Source organism: Mesoplodon mirus (assembly GCF_964341445.2).
Source record: "Mesoplodon mirus genome assembly, chromosome: 12".
Taxonomy (NCBI): domain Eukaryota; kingdom Metazoa; phylum Chordata; class Mammalia; order Artiodactyla; family Ziphiidae; genus Mesoplodon; species Mesoplodon mirus.
The window spans coordinates 22,998,839-23,019,338 of record NC_138988.1 but is presented as its reverse complement, the minus strand read 5'-3'; the positions used below and the strand labels follow the sequence as shown (position 1 = coordinate 23,019,338).

Sequence of the window (20,500 nt, the reverse complement as noted above, 5' to 3'; positions counted from 1 at the left end):
AGGCGAATGACAGATTCTCTACCCTGAGAACTAGGATGTGAATGGACACTTTCAAGTTAGCGACTCATGGAGGCTGACTTGGAGGACCGAGGTATTCATATTCAGAAAGGACTGGTGAATTGCAGAAAAACAACTTTGCCTGAGAGGCCCAGTCAGTGGCTGGCAGCACGGAGAAAAAGCAAATTGAGTTAAATGGAAATGACATCTCATTTACCTTGCCATCCACTCTGAGGGCCACCTTCAGGCCCTCCGAGGAAACATCCAGGGACCACTGGCCTTGACCTTTGTTCTTAGGCTAATGTTACAAGTTTGTGGATGTAGCTCCAAAGCTTATCTGGAATGTTTGCTTGGCATGTGTAGTGTCTGGGGGAGGAAGAGGTAAAATGGGCACTCTGGGGCCCCACAGGGAGTCCAGGACCCAGCCCACGAATAGGCCGTGACTAAGTATAACTGAAAGATCGAAGTCCGCCAAGCTGTCCTCTCATTTCAATGTGGCAGTCTTCCCAGCTAAGGTCTTTGGTGGCAAATCAAATATTCTATTACATTATTTTCCAATTTCAGGCATTTCCCCAGCTGGACTCTCAAGTGGTATATTTTCCAAAAGTTCAGAAACATTGTCCTGCTCACCATCTGCCTTGATGGCCTGACATATTGGACACTGACTCTGGGACCAAAACATGTGTGGTCCAAGGACACCATCCTGCTGCCGGCTTATGGCACCTGAGAGATGGTGGAAACACAAACCTCTCAATCCAGCAAACACCGTGACCCCATGCAAACGCCCTCTCCAGGCTTGCTGCTTTTTATTCAGCACTTGTTAGGTGAATGTAGATTAGATCCACCCTAAAAACTTTGCTATCTTCCATTATCCAATGAGTAAGATGACAATTTGGCCTTTTCCAATATGGTTATGCAGCATCTGTAAGATATCGAAGGTACTCACATGCAGCATTTTAGTACCAATTTGACCTGATTAGGTGTGTTGCCAACAATTGGACCTTGAAGCCTAAGCAGGTGGTTTGTTCTTCACTCTTGCTGTGTCTCCAGCTCTCCTGTGAATCATTGCCTAAATTTTGGGGGACCACATCTAAGAATAATTCACGTTCTTTAAAGGGAGCAAAGAGGAAGGGGCACAGCTGGAGCCAGAATTCTGCAGCTGTCTCAGGAGCTAGCCTGGAATAGCTGAAAGGAACTCAAGCCAAAGATTCCACACCCACTAGCCAGTGTGATGAAAAGTGATTAGCATTTCGCACAACCATGGCAGCCTTTAAATTCAAACAAGCCCCTGCTCCCAGCTCCCTGTAAACTCGCTCAGTTCCAGCTCTTCCTGATGCTGATGTCACTAATTGGTGACACAATTCATTTCCGAGTTCTCCCACCTCCATTTCCTACAGCCCCTGGATTTGATCCTGGAGGGATGGATCTGTGTGTGCAGCTGAACGGAAACCAATGAAAGTGAGAAAGGAGTGGGGCACAGGATGCAATGAAGATGGAGTTGTAGCTAATCCCCTTGAATCCTGAGGACACTTAGGGCAATCTGGACCGCTATAGGCCTGGGAATTTTGTGATTGAGGCAGTGCTTCTTCCGATGGATTGGTTGGGTTGAAAGGAAGTGCTTGTGTGTTGGTTGACACCAGACCAGTGCTGCTTTTATTCTGATGAACAAGGCATGGTTATTAATCACTGAACCAAGGCATCTTGGAGTAAAAAGTTTGGTCTATTCTCCTTCTTAACATAGGAACCACCTTTACCACACCCAGGAGGTGGTGAGCCACCACCGCTGCTTTAGCCAAGGGCAGGAAGCTCAGCTACCTTCAGGGGCAAGGAAGGTTAGATCAATGAGTGAAATGGAACTGAGTCTAGAACAACAGGGACAAGTGGGGTCTGAGGAAAGCTGAAAAACACGTGTTTCATTGAATGGGAGCAGCAGTATCTCCAGTCAATTGTTGAAATGCAGAATGGAGGTACTCTGTGTGTGTGTGAGTGTGTGTGTGTGTGTGTGTGTGTGTGTGTGTGTGTATGAGAGAGAGAGAGAGAAAGAAGGGGGGGTGGAGAGAGAATGCACAATTATCTCAATTAAAAATTTTTTAGAAACACCAAACTTAAAGAAAACACTGAATGACCAAAAAATAGCCATCCATATATAAGTGATGGTCCACAGGCCACTGGTTTACAGCCGTGGCTTAAGCAGATAACAGGGATCACATCTCATAAAGCAACCCATTGCATATATCAGCTTCTTTCATCTCTTTACAAATTTCTTGTACTCATTCATCTTTTTAACTCATTGAAAAATTTGTATTAAGCACTTCCTATGCTCTAGGCATAGTCTTCTCAGCCAAGGGTTACAAGGAATCCCTGGGGACAAACCAGGGAATAAGACAAGCTTTCTCATGGAGAGTTCATTGTACCTATTGGAGCATAATTCCCTCGTCCTGAAAGTCTTCTCTTTCTAGATCCAACAGCCCATTTTCTCCAACCCTTCCTAAAGTATTAGGGTTTTCTTTGCATTTCCAGTTTGTTAGTATCCTTCTGAAAATGTGGCACATTAGTGTAAAGTACTAGTTATGGAGCCCCCTTCTGAATGTGTTACAATTCACAAATTTTCTTAAATACTTTGCTGAACATATGTGAATGTATCGCTGTTCAGTATACCTCCCACCATCTAGGGTTTATCTGGACTGTGCAGCAGGCACATATCTTCATTTGTAGGAATCCTGAGACATAAAGTGCTCCATGGACATCTCTGCGTGCAGCAACTACAGTCTGTTTTCATATTCTTCATAACTTAATAGAGCACAGGATACGCTTAGCCTGGCTTGTTTGCTTTCTTGTGCTTGTATTTCCAAAGGTCACAGATTTCATGCCGAAGTGCCACATGATACAAGTATTTCCAGGAGCACGTGAGGAAAATAACATTAATTGCCTGAGACTCTAATTGGCTTTAGGACAGTAGCCAGGCCAGTGGCTGGGAAAAGACACCCCAGAACAGCTGTCAAATACAAACCTGGCAGGAAGGCATCAGATGCCAAGAGCCCTTCCTGCATGACACTGACATTCCACAGGCCCACACAGACCCAGTGATCAGAAAAAATCTCCCTCCATGTGATGATTTTCAAACTCACTTAATTTAAAATGGTTTCCATGGAACATGCCAAACATGCCACATTTTGGCTCTGGCTGGCAGTAAGCTACACTTGGAGAAGCAAAACCCCAAACCTAGTAGTCATTAGCTGAGTGTTTAGGAATGTACACAATGATTAGGCCACAATTACATTATTTCTCCAGACTTTGCTAGGCATTGATTTTTGTAATTAGAGATGATCTGGAGAGAACCAAATGTAAATCAACAACCTCGATCTGCCAAGAATAACACGCTTTAGCAATCATACAGACATCCTCAAACGACTGTCCTATTTCTCTCCTATCTGGATATTCATTAGGGATTGGGCATGAGCTCTGTCTCTTATGGTAGTCTTTTACCTCTTGATTAGATATGGGATGAAAAAGCACAGGCCTGTAAGAACTGTGAATGCTGGGGGTTAGTCATCCCCCCTCAGGGTTTGTCTTCCTGGAGGAAAACCAGGTTGAGAATTGGGAGATCAGGATCTGAATCTTGAATCCTACTGCTTAACAGTGACCAAGTAACTGAACCATGAAAACGATTTTCAGGGAGATTCAAGTGCGCATATAGAAGTGACCGGAAAAATATGAAGCACTACACAAAAGTATTGAGCTGCTACCATTATTGCAGTTCTGGTTCCCAGAAACCCCTATTCTAAAATCTTAACGAATAGTTTCAACAGTCTCGCACCATGTTCTTTCTTTTTTTTAAAAACTGGAACTACAAGATCAGTAACCCAAATTCAATTTCACTCTCTTTCACAGGGTGCAAACTCCAGATCCATGGGCTAGATTGAGCCCACAGATATTTTGACTTGCAATGTTGTGTTTGTTTTGTTTTTTAAATTGCCTTGCTTGTCAGCATTTTATATATGGGATTTTTCAGATTGATATTTTCATTGGGTATTTTCATATGCAAGTTCAAATTTCCTAGTTCTGAGGAAAAATGGGAAGATTTGGCAATATTGGCTTGGATTCCCTATAGCTGCAATTGCTAGACCCAAGGGGTGGCTGCCCAGAGGGTGTGTACTCTCCACAGTCCCATGGTCCCCACCTGACCTGCCTGCCTCACTTATGTCTTCTGTCTAAATCCCATAGATGTTTGGATGTCAACTCCTGCTTTTCCCTTTATTTTCAGAGACAAATAGCTCTTTAAAATATTAAAAGGGAGAAAAGCAAGAATACAGAGATGCAATGAGACTGAATAACCAACTTATTGGATATTAATAAATATTAATAAACAAGAGCAGAGATATCAAACAGCTGCTCTGAGAAGCAGTAGAGCAACGTGGTTAAAAATCTGAATAAATTACTGAAGCAATGTCGAATCGTGGCTCTTGCCCTTACTAGCTTAGGAGAGTTTAAGCTAAGTTTCCTCATCTGGAATATGAGAATAATCATTATTATTTTTAAAATTCATTTAAATAACAAGGATTTACTAAGCACCCGCTATGTTCTAGAGACTTGTGTAGGCACTGATGATGCAACAGTAATCCAAACAAAGTCTGTATTCATGTGGTTTACATTAAATGAGTGAATCCATGTTAAGCATGTAGAACGCTGTCTGGCACAATAATAAATTCTCGGTACATGTTAGCTATTATTATCGTTATTATTCACAATATGCTGTCTGCTCAGAGGGATCCTTAAATCAGGAATGATAAACCTGTTTAAGCTTGGATTTTATTTCCTGATAGTAGCTACCAGAAATAAATACAGTGTTAAGAATGAGTCTGAGGCCTTGTCTAAGCTCAGCGGAAAGGGGTGCAGTGATTGACTATGGATGTCTGACTTGGGCTGATGTGTGTGGAAATTTGCCTGGAGGTTTTGCCATCCTGGGTTAAAGAATCCCTAATTTCTATAAATTAAATTTCTATAAATGAAGTGTCTCTAAATTTCTGCCTCTCTTGTCTGTGTTGACAGTCTTTCTGAGACTTCTTGTTCAGGGAGAGACAAAAATTCAAGAAAACTTTTCCTAGTTTTCTCTTTTCAGCAGGCAGCTCACAAGGGCAAGGCCGTGCTCTGCTCTTGCAGACGTGCTGAGAACATGCAAAGATCGAAGGGCTACCAGCCTGTGATTAGGGAGGATTTGAAGATGTCTGTTCCAATAATCAGCTCTAAAGCTGAACCTCTTGGAGCTACAGACCCAATTCAAGGGAACTGAGATACCGGCTTGGGGAGGGTATATTTCTCTTCAATAAAATATTTAAAAGGAAAGAAAGAAGGATAAGAACATTCCCCTTATCAAACCACAAAACCCAAGAGTTAGCCCTTGGCAGGCCTAGAGGCTGAACCCCTTTGACAGGGTGCCTCTGCCCTCACTGATAGCTCAGGTACATCTATTCTCATGCAATTCGGGACTAGGCAACAGTGAAAAGTCACTGCAGGTTTCCTCCTTCCCCAGCAAACCCAGATGTACACTTTGCAAACTCCTGAGGGGCAAAAAAGGAAATGAAACCTTTCCCAACAATATTAAATGTGAACCTACCGTACTCCCCTGAAGCTTGCACCTGCCGCCCGAGCCCAGGGCTCCTCTACGTTGTCAGTCAGAATCACACATGGCAGCCAAGTTCACAGGAACAAAGACTTCATAGCCACGGGCTGCTGATGGGAGAGGTCACCGCGTAATGAAAGAGAGGGATGTCTGGGCCTCCAGGTTAAAGGTGAACAGACAAGGTGGTATCCGGTTATTACGCAGACATGGGCAGTAATGTTGGAGGATGACTCTGCACGGCAGCTCAGATGTGGTCTCCTGGATCACCTCGCCTGACAACCAGGGATGCGGGGTGTTTGAAAATGCTTCTTGCCAGGCTGCTCACCCATACATCCATTATAATTCCAGAGCATCCCAATTGTTCCTGTTGGGGTAAAACAAAACCAGTGTTATACCCACGTGGGGATATTGGCCGTATTCCTATACAACCTTATTTATAAAAACAGGTGGTAGGCTGTATTTGGCCTATGGGTCATAGTTTGTATCCCCTGATCTAGTGCAATAAATCACTGATGAACCTGCATTGAGTATAAAATAAGTATGTTCATTTCCTTGCTGCATCTCAACAAGGACTAAAAACAATAGTAACGTGTGGGGATTAGAAATCGGAACAGCAGGGAGGGAGCTAGGTCCTAGAAGAGGGCCCAGGGCACTCCTAGGATTGGTGATGTTCCATTTCTTAGTCCGGGTGCTGGTTACACAATAAATTACTTTGTGAAATTTCATCAGGCCACCCACTTAAATCTGAGTACTCTTCTGCATGCATGTTATATTTATTTATTTTTTAATAATATTTTAAATATATAATATTTATATATAAAGTTTATTTATATAAATATATAAATAAAATAAATAAGGGCTAAAGAGAGAAAGCCAAGCATCCCTGCCTGCTAGCTTTGAGCTCCTGTAATGACAGCTGATGAAAATAATAATTCTCCACCGATTCCGAGTATAGACCTAGAGGGTCAGCCATACCACCTGCTGGCAAACAGAAGCTAAAGTGTGGCTGTTTAGTCTGTCCATTCCATAGATAAAGTATCCTGATTATGAAATGACCTTTGAAACCAAAGAGACCTGGTTTCTTTAACCTCTACGAGCCTCTGATTTTTCATCCCTAAAATAACTGCGTCTATCCCACAGCTCTGTTGTGAAGGTTGAACTAGATAATGGATATGAAATGCCTGGTATTAGTTAATGCCCATGGTTAGTACCCAATGAATGTCAGCTAACTGAAAAAAGAGCATAGTGGAAAGGAGGTGTGTTGGGTCTCTTTCATTTCCCCCCTCATCCCTTCTCCATCCATCTCTGCCCCCGTCCTGAGGTCACCCAGCCTGGGCCATGTCACTGGGCCCGCTTGCCTTTTCTGGCTTCCAGTATGAGAGTGGAGGCATGAGAGAGAGTCAGGTCAGGGCATTTGTTTCTCCCAGTTCCTCCAAGCAGCATTCTTCAACACAATGGGTATAAAGCATCCCTTTCTGCACAGCTGCTTCATCTTCAAGTCCCCAGAAATGCTCCTCCCCTTGCTTCCTCAGGCCATTGGGAGGTAACTGCTCCCTGCTGATGGTAATTCTGGGGTACTGGAGTATTCCTGTGGTTTCCCCCACAATATTTCCACATCTTTGTCCTCTGTTTCCCGGGCTCTGACTAATGCATCAACCACACATTAGGAAAGCGAATTCAAATATGAGCAAGGCAGGAACGTTTCTGAAAATAATAAATTGTGCTTCCTTTTGGCACACCTATGGGACTTGGACAAACAAGGGCTACTTTTCTTTAGGCCCACCCAGCACACAAAGGTTATAAGGCTTTGGTTGTCAAATCTGGGCTTTCTTGCTTCAGTAGTTCATTAAGCCTGAGTTTGTTTCTCAGAAACGAAAAGAGCAGTTAGTTACCAGCTAACCTAGACACACCATTTATTTCGGCGAGGATGCTCAGGGAGGTAGGCTGGGGCTGGGAGCCGTCTGGCTTGCAGGCAGTAGTGATGGGGGTTCTGAGGGGGCCTGGGAGCTCACCCCACTCCCAAGAACAATACATCTGGGGAGTAGCTGTGGATGCCAAAGGCCTGAAACATCAACCCTGGGGCTTTTGGAACCTTGGCAAAGAGCTCCCACTCCAGGCCTGCTGGGGAAGTATCTGAGCTGCCTTCTTTAAATGCACACATGGGCCTGGACAATGAGTCCTATAGCAGTGACCGTGATGTGCTGACAACTAGAGGCCTTTCTAATGAGAACAGTTGGGTCCATGTAAGCCCCCTCAGGATTTCCCTATAATCTCAAGGGAGAATAAAGTGCCTTCTACACCATAACTCGATATGCACAGGCTGTATTTCAGTGTTTCTGATTTTTTTTTTTTTTTTTTTTTGCGGTACATGGGCCTCTCACTGCTGTGGCCTCTCCCATTGCGGAGCACAGGCTCCAGATGCGCAGGCTCAGCGGCCATGGCTCACGGGCCCAGCCGCTCCACGGCATGTGGGATCTTCCCAGACCAGGGCACGAACCCGTGTCCCCTGCATCGGCAGGCGGACCCTCAACCACTGAGCCACCAGGGAAGCCCCAGTGTTTCTGATTTTGTATGACTTGAATTGGGCCCCTACACTGCATCTTTAGCATGTACTCAGGGATGCCTATGTGAGCAGTCCAGTGAGCACAAGGCACTACTATACTTATCCCCGTTTTACAAAGGAAAGAAATGGAGCCTCTGAGAGCCTAGCCTTCACCAGCTCAAGATGTTTGGGGTCTAGGCCAACAGGTTCAGCAAGGAAACCTAAACAAATTGCCCTTTCTGTATATGTGAAACACATTTATACTCACTTTTTATTCACTTGAGAAGCTCAATTCTTATTATATTCTGGGGAATCCTGCACAAATCCAAATGTTTGCAAAATTCCAAGAACTCAGCTACCTTCTACTTCTTCCTTCACAGTCAAGTAAACTGGAGCTCTGTAGCTAGAAAAAACTTTTCCCCAAGTGCTTATTAGGTAAGACTGGTCTGGGGCACTTAATCTATGAAGATGCTGAGCAAAACCAAGAAATGTTTCCCATCTTGCTATTAAGCACCAAGCTTAGAAAATCAAGTAAAACAATCAACGTGGCCACTCACAAAGTCAGCAAAAATGTTTATCTAATCAATCTTCATCATGGCAGTACAGTCACAACATTAGTGTCAAATGTGCCCAAAGAATAAATGTAAATTACAGGTACAAATCAATTTATGTGTTCACCACCAATTCCACTTGCCTCCGCATACACACTTAATAGGTGCTTGAGGCTTATGAATAAATAGTTACTGGTCTTCAGAAAGACGCAAGTTTGCAAACTGAGATCTGAGATAAAACAACAACAACAAAATAGCATTACTGCAACACCACAGACATCAGGAAATGCCCAAAGAAGTACCGGGAGCCAATGTTTCAGTACTCCCTGGGGAAGAGGGGAAGCATCAGCCTAGATGCTCATGTACTCTTTCTACCTCTTTCTGTGCGGAAGGGAGGATTTTGGAGGGACTCCCAGGTAAGGAATGAGGCCAGACTCACTTCCATTCCAAACTGCAGTGGAAACGGATTCTCTTTCTTCTGTGAAATGCGAAGGGTCGTAGGAATTTCCTTTCTGATGCCCTGGAGAAAAGAGAAACATTTTTAAAGAACCTGGAAATGCAAAGATCTTAGAGTCAGGTAAAATGTCTTGGACAATTGTAACTAAGAGAGTACCCTCTGTGTGAAACTGTGTAATACAAGTATATTTCCCCCCAAGTTCACTTTTCAATTATCTTTGTCTTCTTGGTTGCTTGAAGACAGATGGAAGTAACTGGTTTTCCCTACTTTAAGAAATGCTTACTTAATCTTGACAGCAGTTTCCTTTGAACTGTTAATAAAAGTCACAGGCATTGATTGGGTTCAGCCTTCCCACCCTCCCTTTTCCATCATTCCCTTTGTCTCCCATCTAAACGTATTTTTTCAGTTTTCTCATGATGCTTATCTTTAAGTATCATTATGGTCCTAACAGTCTCATTAAGTAAAATGCCTGAGTGGGGGGGAGGGCGCGGTGGAATTCTGATCAACTGAGCACCAATGAAGAAAAAATTTTAATCTTTCAGATAAAAGAAGATTGTTGAAAATCTTTCTCTTAAATGTTTTTCTTCCAGGGAACTCCTTCATTTCACTCTCATTTCTACAGATGAAAAAGAACATAATTACCAGCACACAAATAACCAAATTTATATATAGATAAATTAATATAAGCAATCATGACTTAAGCAAAGGGGGTGACACTGCATCAGGTTTCAGATTCATGCAATGATGACTATGATGTGGCACTAAGTTTAGCTCTGAGCTACCTGGCAGGCAAAGCAAAATAAGAAATAGATCCCATTGGCTAATTAAAAGAAGCAAAGTAGTTCGTAAGGAAAGATGAACTCTTGGGGGAACATGGGGCACTAAAATCTAATAATAATGACCTAAAGGAAAGGTTTATGTGACTATTCCATTTGTGAAGTTGGACCCATCTGGTTTCACATCATTGAACCACTGTGATTTTGACAGAATGAAATCTTTTCCCCTATCTTCCCACCCACCCCCTCCACACAGTTTTTTACTTGATTTTGTTAACTCTTTTGACTAGAAATTGAACCTATTATGAGATTGTCTTGGTTTATAAAGGTGGACAATGGTAAATCAGTGAGATTATGGTTCTACCTCCACCCTCTGTTAACTGCCCCCCTTTTTGAAAACAAGTATCTTGGCTAGTTTGACATAGCAACCTTGACATAATCCTCTGAAAAATCCTTCAAAGATCACTTGATTATTCCAATATTAGTCAGAGATCCAAAGATGAGTCAAGAATGAGAATACCATACTGGTCTGAGGAACTACAGGACTAATGCAGCAAACTCTATTTTCTAGGAAACTTTAAGTGCCGCAGCCTTATTTTTCTGATTTTCAGATTATGTATTGCTGAAGGAGATCATAAATTATGCTACAGTAAGGACCAATCAATTCTTTTCAACTCATATCCAAATCTCAAATATTCAGTTTCATTTTCCCCATAACTATCAAACTGTCATAGAAATTCACTATCTTAACATCTAGACTTTTCTCTTGCATGCACTAAAAGCATAATAATCTTGGTCAGATTATATGCACTGATTTTTAGTTTATAACCTGGTGAATGTGTTCATATCCCACGTAAGTGTTCTTCATTCTTCTGTAATACTAGCCCAGGAACTTTATACCTCAAAAGGTTCCTGTCTTACTTTCTTTGCTTAAATTTCATCCACTGTAATGCCTTTAACTTCTAATTTCTATCTTTAATCTTTGGGGTTTCTAACTTCTATCTTCTAATCTTTAACCTTTGGGTTTCAAAATCTGTCTTTTGAAAGGCAGACCATCTCAGCTACTACAAATGGACAGCTTTCATATTTTAATTTGGAATCACTGGAAAACCAATTATATTTAGTGGAAAAGGCCCATGACCCATACTTGATTCCTGGCTCTCCCCGTTACTGCCCACTCATGGAATATATTCAAACTTCTTAACCTTTTTTTCTGAACCTGGAAAATGGGTATAACAAAACTAATGCCTCTCCATTAAGATGGATTTGAAGATTAAGTATGCACATATAAGAAAGTTTGTCAACCATAACTTATTTATTTCTTTTTCATTGTTATTATTAGGCCAAAGTTGTTTTCTGAAGATAAACACAGTCACAATGATAACAGGAAACTATGGAATGCTTACTCTTACCATCACTCTCAACTCCCTACCCACCCCAACACATATACGTACTCTACTCCCAATCAGGGAGGAATCACAGTCCAGCTGCTACTAGCTTAACAGAGAAACTAAAATAAAACAGCTTAAAAATGCATGTATCTGGTCAGCTTCACTGAGTTGCAAACCAAAGGAAAAGGTGGGGGTGAACAAATATTTGACCTACTTTTTAGGACCCCATGGGGCCTTATAAGCCACACTGGATGTGGCCCGCCAGGCCATCAGCACCAGCCCTATACCATCACTCAACCCATCCCATAATATATGCCTACCCTGAATATTCATGGTAAAGCCACAGTTATGTTAGGACATTACACTGAGGTGAGATGAGTATTTCCAAAGTCTGGAAGTCCATATGCAGTGGATGGTGAGATCATCCTCATCTGCATTTTGGACACATGATGCCACTCCTCTGAGTGACTCAGATAATTAAAGGGCAGATTTTACTGTTATTATTCTCATTTCTTCTTTCAGTCTTCTCAGCCATCCAGGTATCTCTTACCCGGAGTTCACTTCACTTCACTCTTTGACCCCCTCCTTGCCTAAGCACAGTTTACGGACCCTCCTCTCATATTCTAACCTTTTTTTTTTTTTTTTTTAAAGAACAGCAAAGGTATACCTGGAGATCACTCTCAAAATAAACACTTTCCATTTAGCATTAAAATGGCTCAAAAAACTGCTTCTCCCTGCATGGTGTCTCCTTACATGGATGCAGATTGGCACCTCTGGATGGCATCGATGAATCGTTTCCTTGCAGTCCATTGTAGGAGATCAACGGTGTCTGTAATATAACATTTGTGCCCTGAGTCTATTGAGTTTACTCAGGCAAAATGCCTTGAGACTCAATAAGCCTTGTAGGAGTGCTATGAACCAATGGTTTCCTGAACCTACTGATGAATCTGTTGGGTACATTACTTCACAGGTTGAAATAAAAACTGACTCCAACGCTGAAATAAAATCTTTAATCTTTCTAGAAAGATTACAGAAGCAGCATGGAGAGAAAGTAAAATAATTGGATTGGAATGGACATTTTTGGTTAACTCTGGTGTCAGTTGGGTCCTCTGGGAAGTAGATGCTAAGAGTGAATCAGGAGCACAGAAGAGTGACTGGAAAGTAACATTTGTGAAAGGAAAAGGGAGGAAGCAGAATCAGACAGACAGGGTCCTGAGACTGTATTTAGGACACATGATGCCACTCCTCTGAATGACTCAGATAATTAAAGAGCAGATTTTTCTGGCAGCCCTACAAGCCTCTGCAGAGTATAGATTGCACTTTAGAGGAGGCTTCCACTGGGCAGACAAGGTTAAGCCCTGGTACTACTGTGCTGCTCAGTCATTGGCTGGGGCTACTCTGCAAAGAGCTTGATCTTGGTTCAAAAGCTAGGGTCGACTGAATGAGGTAACAGCTGGAGGCTATCGGCTAACCACACATCTTGCAGTTAAGCAAGGAGTCCTTTCTGGAAGGGGGATCTGAATAAGACATGTCTGCTCTGACTCTCAATGTGCATTCCATCTCTTCCTCATTGTGGAGAGATAAATGATTGGAGTGAATACAGAAGAGCCTCTCATTATGCAGTCTCAACACTGGAACTCTCATTGATGCAAGCTGCTATAAATATGAGCAAAGACACACAACTGATCAAAAGCTCGTTAAAGATGGCTACAAAAGGCATTAGTGGTCTCTCTGAATTAATAATAGAATCTTTCAGAACTGAGCCTACTTGCAAGTAGAGGGGCTTTCTAGATATAACCTATGGATCAAACAGGCCAAACTGTGATCTGAAAACTTTCCATTTTCACCCTGGAAAAATCTTTTCCAGGCCTTTCCTATGGTATCACTAAACTCAAGCTACACCATCAGATTATCACCTCCATTTTCAAACCTTTGGATACATCAAGGTTTGGTTGAATCCTTTTAGTTCTTTATATAGGCCACTTTAATGCCTATAGTTGCCTTTCAACAGGAATACAGAACTTGCTTTAAAATCCCAATAAACTTTTTTTTTTTTTTTTTTTGCGGTACGCGGGCCTCTCACTGCTGTGGCCTCTCCTGTTGCAGAGCACAGGCTCCGGATGCGCAGGCTCAGCGGCCATGGCTCACGGGCCCAGCCGCTCCGCGGCATGCGGGATCTTCCCGGGCTGGGGCATGAACCCGTGTCCCCTGCATCGGCAGGCGGACTCTCAACCACTGCACCACCAGGGAAGCCCCGCAATAAACTTTTGTAACAAGTCATCACCAAACATTCTTATGGCACCATTGCTTCATCAATTACATCCAGCAACTACAGAGGCAGCCTCCCATAATTCCTGGAGTGTGGCAGCTTGGAACTTTCTGTACTAATTCATTTTTCATTAGCACTTAGCAGCAAGAAATCTTGATTCCTGGCACAGAGAAGTAAATTATTTTTGGAGTACTATACTTAGATGCTTTGAGTTTAATTACCTTGTAATTTCCCGGTCATGTTACTACCATGAAGTTACATGATTTTGCAAATTTATTTACAGCCCATAAAAAGAAAATGACTTAGGAAATGAATGTTGCTAAATTGGTCCCTTGTAAGTAGCTCTTTTGTTGTTGTTAAAAAAAAATAAAAAAGCTTTCCTACCTGAAAATGTGAGCTGCTCAAATGCCTACTCTCTCAAAAGTCAAGAATCCAAACCTTGGGTTAAAGATGTCAGGTTACTTAAAGAGGAGTAAGGGATATTTAAAGAAGACCATTAAAGTAAAGGGGTCAGATATAAGAAGAACAATCATATCAGGGCCAGGAGTATGGTCAAAGTCTGAAATATTGGTAATATTTAGGATCCAAGGTCAGAGGCTTATAAACAATTCACAGTTTTGTTCAGTGGAAATGTACAAAGGTCTGGGATGACCTGAATATTGTACTTGGTAGATACTATTCTATTCTATCCATAGTATATTTATATAGCATAAGGGAATTAAGTGAGGCACTATTTGTCTGTAGGGGAAGTCGAGACTGTTTCCTTCCTTTTTCACCCCAACCTGATTCCTACCTCCCTAGGATCAGTAGCAAGAGACTTGGCCTCCAAAAAATGGAAGAGTTGCTGAAACTTTAGGATGCTGATGGACTGACTTTCAGAGGGGATAAGCTTTCATGTCACATGTGGCATGGCCTCACTTCTCTTTCTTCCTTTCACCACAAGGAGATGGTAATAGCCTAGGGCTATTCCTGCAGGGCCTGGAATCTGTCTCTCCTTAAGCGCTCTCTTTCCTTCCTGGTGGGTAGCTTTGGAAGGGAACCTAGGGCAGCTTGGTCTAGCTCCATTGCCTACTGTTGGTAGATGTCAGACATCTCTTGTCTCATGGTGACTGAACCAGAATCCTGTGTTTGAGCATTTGGGATATGGGGTTAGAGTCAGAGCCATCCTCACGACCTGTTTTTATCTGAGTCTGATTGGGCTTAACTGGCTTTGGAAAAGGAAATTCACCTTGGTCAAGTATCTTACTAGAACTCTGCCTTGGTGTTTACGTTCAACCATAATGATACTAGGCATCCTATCACTAATAACTATCCCTGGACATAACTCTCTCATGAGGACCTCAGGGGAAAATGGGTGGCTGGCCCAAGGCAGAATAGTTATGTTCCTGGGGCCCTTGGCTGTGGGAACAACACGTGCAAACTAGACTTATCCCAAAGTCCAACAGCCACTCATTGGTAGATGATCAATGCCTATGAAAATATGCCTTATTTTTCTCAATCTGTATTTTCTCACTAGGGACATTTTCCTCTTCCTTTGCCTCTAAACTTTGGCCTCTTCCTTTTTGCTACTTATTCCCCCAGAAGTCATACACTACTTTTTCCCCAAACCTACTGGCTACTCCACATTATTTCTTCTTTATCACCCTTAACTTCCAGCCTCTATTCAGCTGCTGATCATCCTACAAGTTTCTTTCTTCCCAAGCAATATCAGGGACATTTTTGCAGCCCATCTGAGAGCAAAGAAAAAGGATGTGCTTATCGGTGAACAAAATGAGTTTCACCATCAACCAACAATTGATTATTCTGACTGACACTGACCATTTTCTGATTGAAATGTTTAAAAGGAGCATTTCCAAATTTTCAAAAACCTTTTAAGAGTACAAATCCTACTTTTAAATGGCATTACATGCTTTTAAAAGTTCCTAAATATATAAAAAATGACATTACAGGATCCAAATGTTGCCAAAAATAATTTAAAATAAATAAGTATTTTACACATATTACTCTATTTACTCTTTGCCTGCATTCCAGAAACAGTAAGCAATCAGTACATGTATTAAATTCTGGAACAAAAAGGCATGGCATATTTAGCAGCTTGATGTTTTATTAAAGTTAAATCAACTGGTGGCAGTTTGGTAACTGAAGCTGTATCCCAACTCACTAAAAAGTCTGTAATATTGCACTGCACTCAAGGCAAAATAGCCGTCATGTGAATTTAAGCTCCAGGCAGAGGTTATGTAGTTCTTGTTGCCCTTCAGGCTAGAATTTTATTTTGGGGGCTAAGTTTTATACATGGCTGGCTATATAGATTTTGTCATTTCCGCATTTCTAAAAATTAATTTCTATAAGATTATGTTCTCCTAAAAAAGTGTAAATTCATTGAATCTCTATTTTGTAGTAATTGTTGTTACTAAGGACCTCAGATATGGATGCCAAAGACAAATCTAAATATGCAATGATAGAAATTATGATGAGATGGTGTTTCTCAAGGATGAGGAGGTAGCATCCATGCAGCCAGAAAAGCTACAACGATAGTGAATAAGCTATGGTCTCTTCTATCAAGTTGAGCTCCTTTTAAGGGATATACATGTGTAAGTATTACACTATATTAATTTGGTATGCTGATATAAAGTACTATGGAACTACAGAGGAGAAGCAACTAACTTTGCCTAGTTAGTTGAATGGCAGGTATGAGATGATATTAATGATTCAACAAAGGCCCCAGAGAGGGGGTGATATTTAGGCTGAGCGTTGACATATGGATTGAAGAATGCCATGTGAAAAAGCAGGGAAAAGAAATATGTACCACAGTTACCAAACAAGAGGACTAGAAAAGGTCTGTACGAAGTGTTGGAGTAGTCTATTAGAAAAATCTATAAACGTTCCCTGCTCACGGTCCCTTCTGGAAAGGCTGTCCTACACTCAGCCCCTGGAACGGACAACTCTGTGTACCTGCTACCCATTCAGTGAATGCTGATCGGATCAAAGATGGATGCCTTATCCAACACATGGTTGTTAAGTAACCAATCAGACTGTCTTTAGAGAATGTGAACTAACAGACCAGAGATACTTCAGCTGGAAAGCTGAGACATGAAAAGCCATATTGTGCCCCCTGTGGTGACTATAATAGGCCATATGCAGGGCAAGAAAGCAGAGGGAGCTGGTCCACATGTAAACAAGAATGAACAGAAAAGGCAATGACGAAAGAACTACACAGAAAAAGGCAATGATGAAAGAACTACATGTATTTTGTTTCCTGTCTTCTGATGTTATATTAGTCAAAATATACCAGGTTATACTATATCAGGGGAGGGCAAACAATAGCCCTTGGGAGAGTCCAGTCTAGGGTCTGTTTTTGCACAGCTTGAACTAAATTTTTTTTTTTTTTTTTTTTTACCATTTTAAGGATTATAAAGGAGGAGGAGGATCAACTACCTATGTGGGCCCCAAAACTTTTATAGAAAAAAATTTGCCAATCCCTGCACCAAATCTTTGAAGCTTTTAATGAGAAAGGTTCATTCCTTACTCATGCTATCACCCTGGAGCTTTGCTCTGAGTCCCCTTGTTTCGGAAAGGAGGCTGAGAGAGCAGGCATCGTGCTGAATAGTGTTAAACATTGTGGCAGAGGGAAAACACTCCAGAAAGTCTTGCACCAGTGATCAAATGCTTCAGTCTGGAAGTGACCCACATCACAACCATGCAAAACACACTGGCTGGAGCTAGTCACACAGACACAGTCAACACAAGGGGAGGTACAATCCTACCACATATCACAAAGGGAGAGAAAGAGAAATATTTGACCAACAGTGCTAAAGATTAAAACAGATGCCTGAAAATAGTTGTATCCACACTGGAACCACTTTTGAATATGGTTTTGTTCCTTAGAACAACAAAAAGACTTAAATAGAGGAAAACTGGCAGCGAGGAGCCATATAAAGTTAGGAGGAGTCAGATTAGGAAGGGTCTTATATGTCATGCTAAAGAGTTTATAGTTTTTTCTGGGTTCAATGGCAAGTCTTAATATATTTTAGTTAATAGGGAAAAGGACCAATGTAGGTTCTAACAAAGGAGTTACATGATTAGACCAGGATTTTAGAAATATCACTCTACCAACCACAGGGAAATATAGACTGGAAGATGTACTGAATGGAGGACACTTAGGAAGCTATTGTAGTGGATGAGGCATGAGGAGATGTGAATTTGAAATAAAGCTGTGCTCAGGAGTATGCACAGACAGCAACACTGGGGGGAAAAAAAGCACAAGAAGTAGGATTTATAGGACTTGTTGCTAAGGAAAGTGGGAGGCAATAAGGAGTGAGGAAGCCTGAGATTTATGGCTTGCACAACAAAGTATTAAAACTAATAACCGAGATAAGAAGGTGGAGGAGAAAATAGGTCACAGGCCCTGCCCATCAGGTGTGTTCTCTAAAGATTCTGAGATTAACTTTTGATCTAACAACCTGACTACATTCCTCTTTCCTTAAACTTTTCTTTTTGGATAAGTAAGGAATAAACTTCACATCTTCAATTCTCTGGGACTCCTTCTCCTGTTAGATTCTCTAAGTGCCAAATGGACAGTATTTCTAGATTTCTACACTGCAATCTACCATTTCGAAATGAATTGTGGCACACAACAGAGTTTACACCCAATTTATTTCTTCAACTCATACTGACCACTATGCCCTCAGTTGCTCGTCATGAATTGGGCATGTGACAATGGAAAAAGTTTACTTTGCTGCAGCTTAGCTCAGATTTTTTCTCTGGAATAAACTGGAGATGGAGTTTAATACTCAACAGTAGCTAATTAAATAAGTTAATGTATATGAGGCAGATGGAAACATAGATGATTGTTCTAAAAACAGATTGAACATAGTTCATTTGGGATGCACTTAAAATTCAGGTGTATGCAATGAAAATCAGAGGCACAAGTCAAGAGAGATAACGGATCTCAGATTCCTGTGTAGGGTTTGGTGGAAAGGCATTCATGACCAGTAATGTGGCAATTTTCATACTGCATTGAACTATGAACTACTAATGAGGGTCAAAACTTTGAACATATAATTCAATGTCATTGAACATAGGTACTATAAGGTAATATCAATAAACCATGTGTTGTATATGTTTTTTTGTTTCCAGACTTCGTGGCCCCTCTGTTTGTAAGCTATAATAATTGTGATTATTACAGATGTCATTTACCTTTAGTGTCTATACTGATCATTTGCCTGGCTGCTCTCAGATCCATTTGTATACTTTCTCTGTTCTGCTCTGCAACTCAGGAAGTGTAACCCTGAAAACTACAATTCCCAGGGCCCTTTGCAACTGGTATCTGGCTAGGTTCACCCAATGGGAGGAGATGTTGAAAGACTGGAGGGCAGGAAGAAAGGAGCAGCCAGGATATTTCTCCCCCTTTCTCTGCTTTACTTGGCATCTCCTCAGCGGCTGCACCTCCTCTGTGTTCCCAGTTTCTGCTGGATACCTGTTCCCTCTGTGCTCCTCGTTCCCTCTGGGAAACCCCTGCTTTAGCCCCTGTTCATATTGAATTCTCCAGAATTCCTGCTTTCAACTGACAGTCCCAGCCACAGAGTCCCCCTGTCCAGTTCCTCCTCCAAGGTCGCAGCTCCCTCCAGGCGTCCCTGACTCCTGGACTCTGATAACGGCATCTCCTCTCCTAGTCGCTTCAGTTCTAGCTGTAGTAGTGCCTTCTTGCACTTGTTAAACTCTGGGTTGGCTCACCTTTCCCTGCTTACTCTCAGCTCTTCCAACACCTCTGCAACTAGATTCCTCTACCTTTTTCTCAGCTTTTTTATTAAGATGTAGTTGACAAATAAAACTGTCATATATTTACAGCCTGATGATGTGAAAGGATCCCCACAATACAGTTTACTAACACTAGATCCCTATATTAATCTCTTTCTATTCAGTACCCGGCAAGGGTTCTCTATACAGTCCATGAATATAAGCCGTAGCATGAAAGATGGCTTCCAGGAGACACCTAGAGTTAGGAGGCTAAGTCAGTTACAGGCATAAAGGGACAAGATTCTGAAGCCAGACTGTGCGGGGAAGGAAAGTCTGCACTTCAGAGGATCTTTTATTTTATTTTATTTTATTTTTAGGATCTTTTGCTAAATGGATATTGCAGAAGAAAGATGAAAAAAGGCCCAGGGTGGGCTCATATTCCTCTTCGTGCCCAAGCCCCTCCCCATTCTCAGGGTGCAAAGTCTCAAGCAATAATGGAAAACCCATTAACAAGCTATTCTCCATATCCTCACACTAAAACACACACTGAGAGAAAACTTGGCTGCTTCCTCTGAGAATAAAATAGAAAAAAAGAGATATTAATAGATTTATAAATTATTGAGAGTCAAATCAGTCTGTAAACAGCATCCTTTAAAAGCAATCTTTTGATAACTTTTGTAGGACTGAAAAAGGAGCTTACCTAACCTCAGTTAAGTTGCCTGACTCTGGATATGTTTGCTTTTTTTTTTCCATACAGGAGAGAGCAACACATTTTGCTAGAATCAAAGGGCTTAAGAAACCCAGGCAACATGAAAGCAGAACATGAACAGAGGCAGTGGAGCCTAAAGTTAACCTTATGAGTCTAACAGGCTTGGGTTTGAATCCTAGTTTTTCTACCTACTGGCTGTACCTCAGTTTTCTTAACTGTAAAATGGGAATAATAGCACCTCTCTCTTTGTATAGTTGTGAAGATTACATGAGATAACTTTTGTGAAGTACTATCAAAGTATGGGAACACATCACATTTGGCTACAGAGAATAAGGAACAAATCCCAATGACTACATTTATTAGCAGGGTCAAACTTCTCATTTATTTGTAAGACCACCATATGGTTCCACATGATAAATGCTCTGGTGATAATGGAGTGAGTACCATGGTGA

The 20,500-nt window shown here is 41.6% G+C and overlaps 1 long non-coding RNA gene across 1 annotated transcript in view; it reads right to left on the bottom strand.

Annotated features, from left to right (window-relative positions):
• Positions 1 to 5,617: 5,617 nt before the first annotated feature.
• Positions 5,618 to 20,500, bottom strand: part of LOC309813883 — a 37,075-nt gene continuing 22,192 nt past the window's right edge. The window contains exons 2-3 of the long non-coding RNA XR_014295555.1: positions 9,150 to 9,230; positions 5,618 to 5,981 (exon numbers count right to left, since the gene is read on the bottom strand). This is a non-coding gene — a long non-coding RNA (uncharacterized lncRNA). The remainder of the gene's footprint in view (positions 5,982 to 9,149; positions 9,231 to 20,500) is intronic.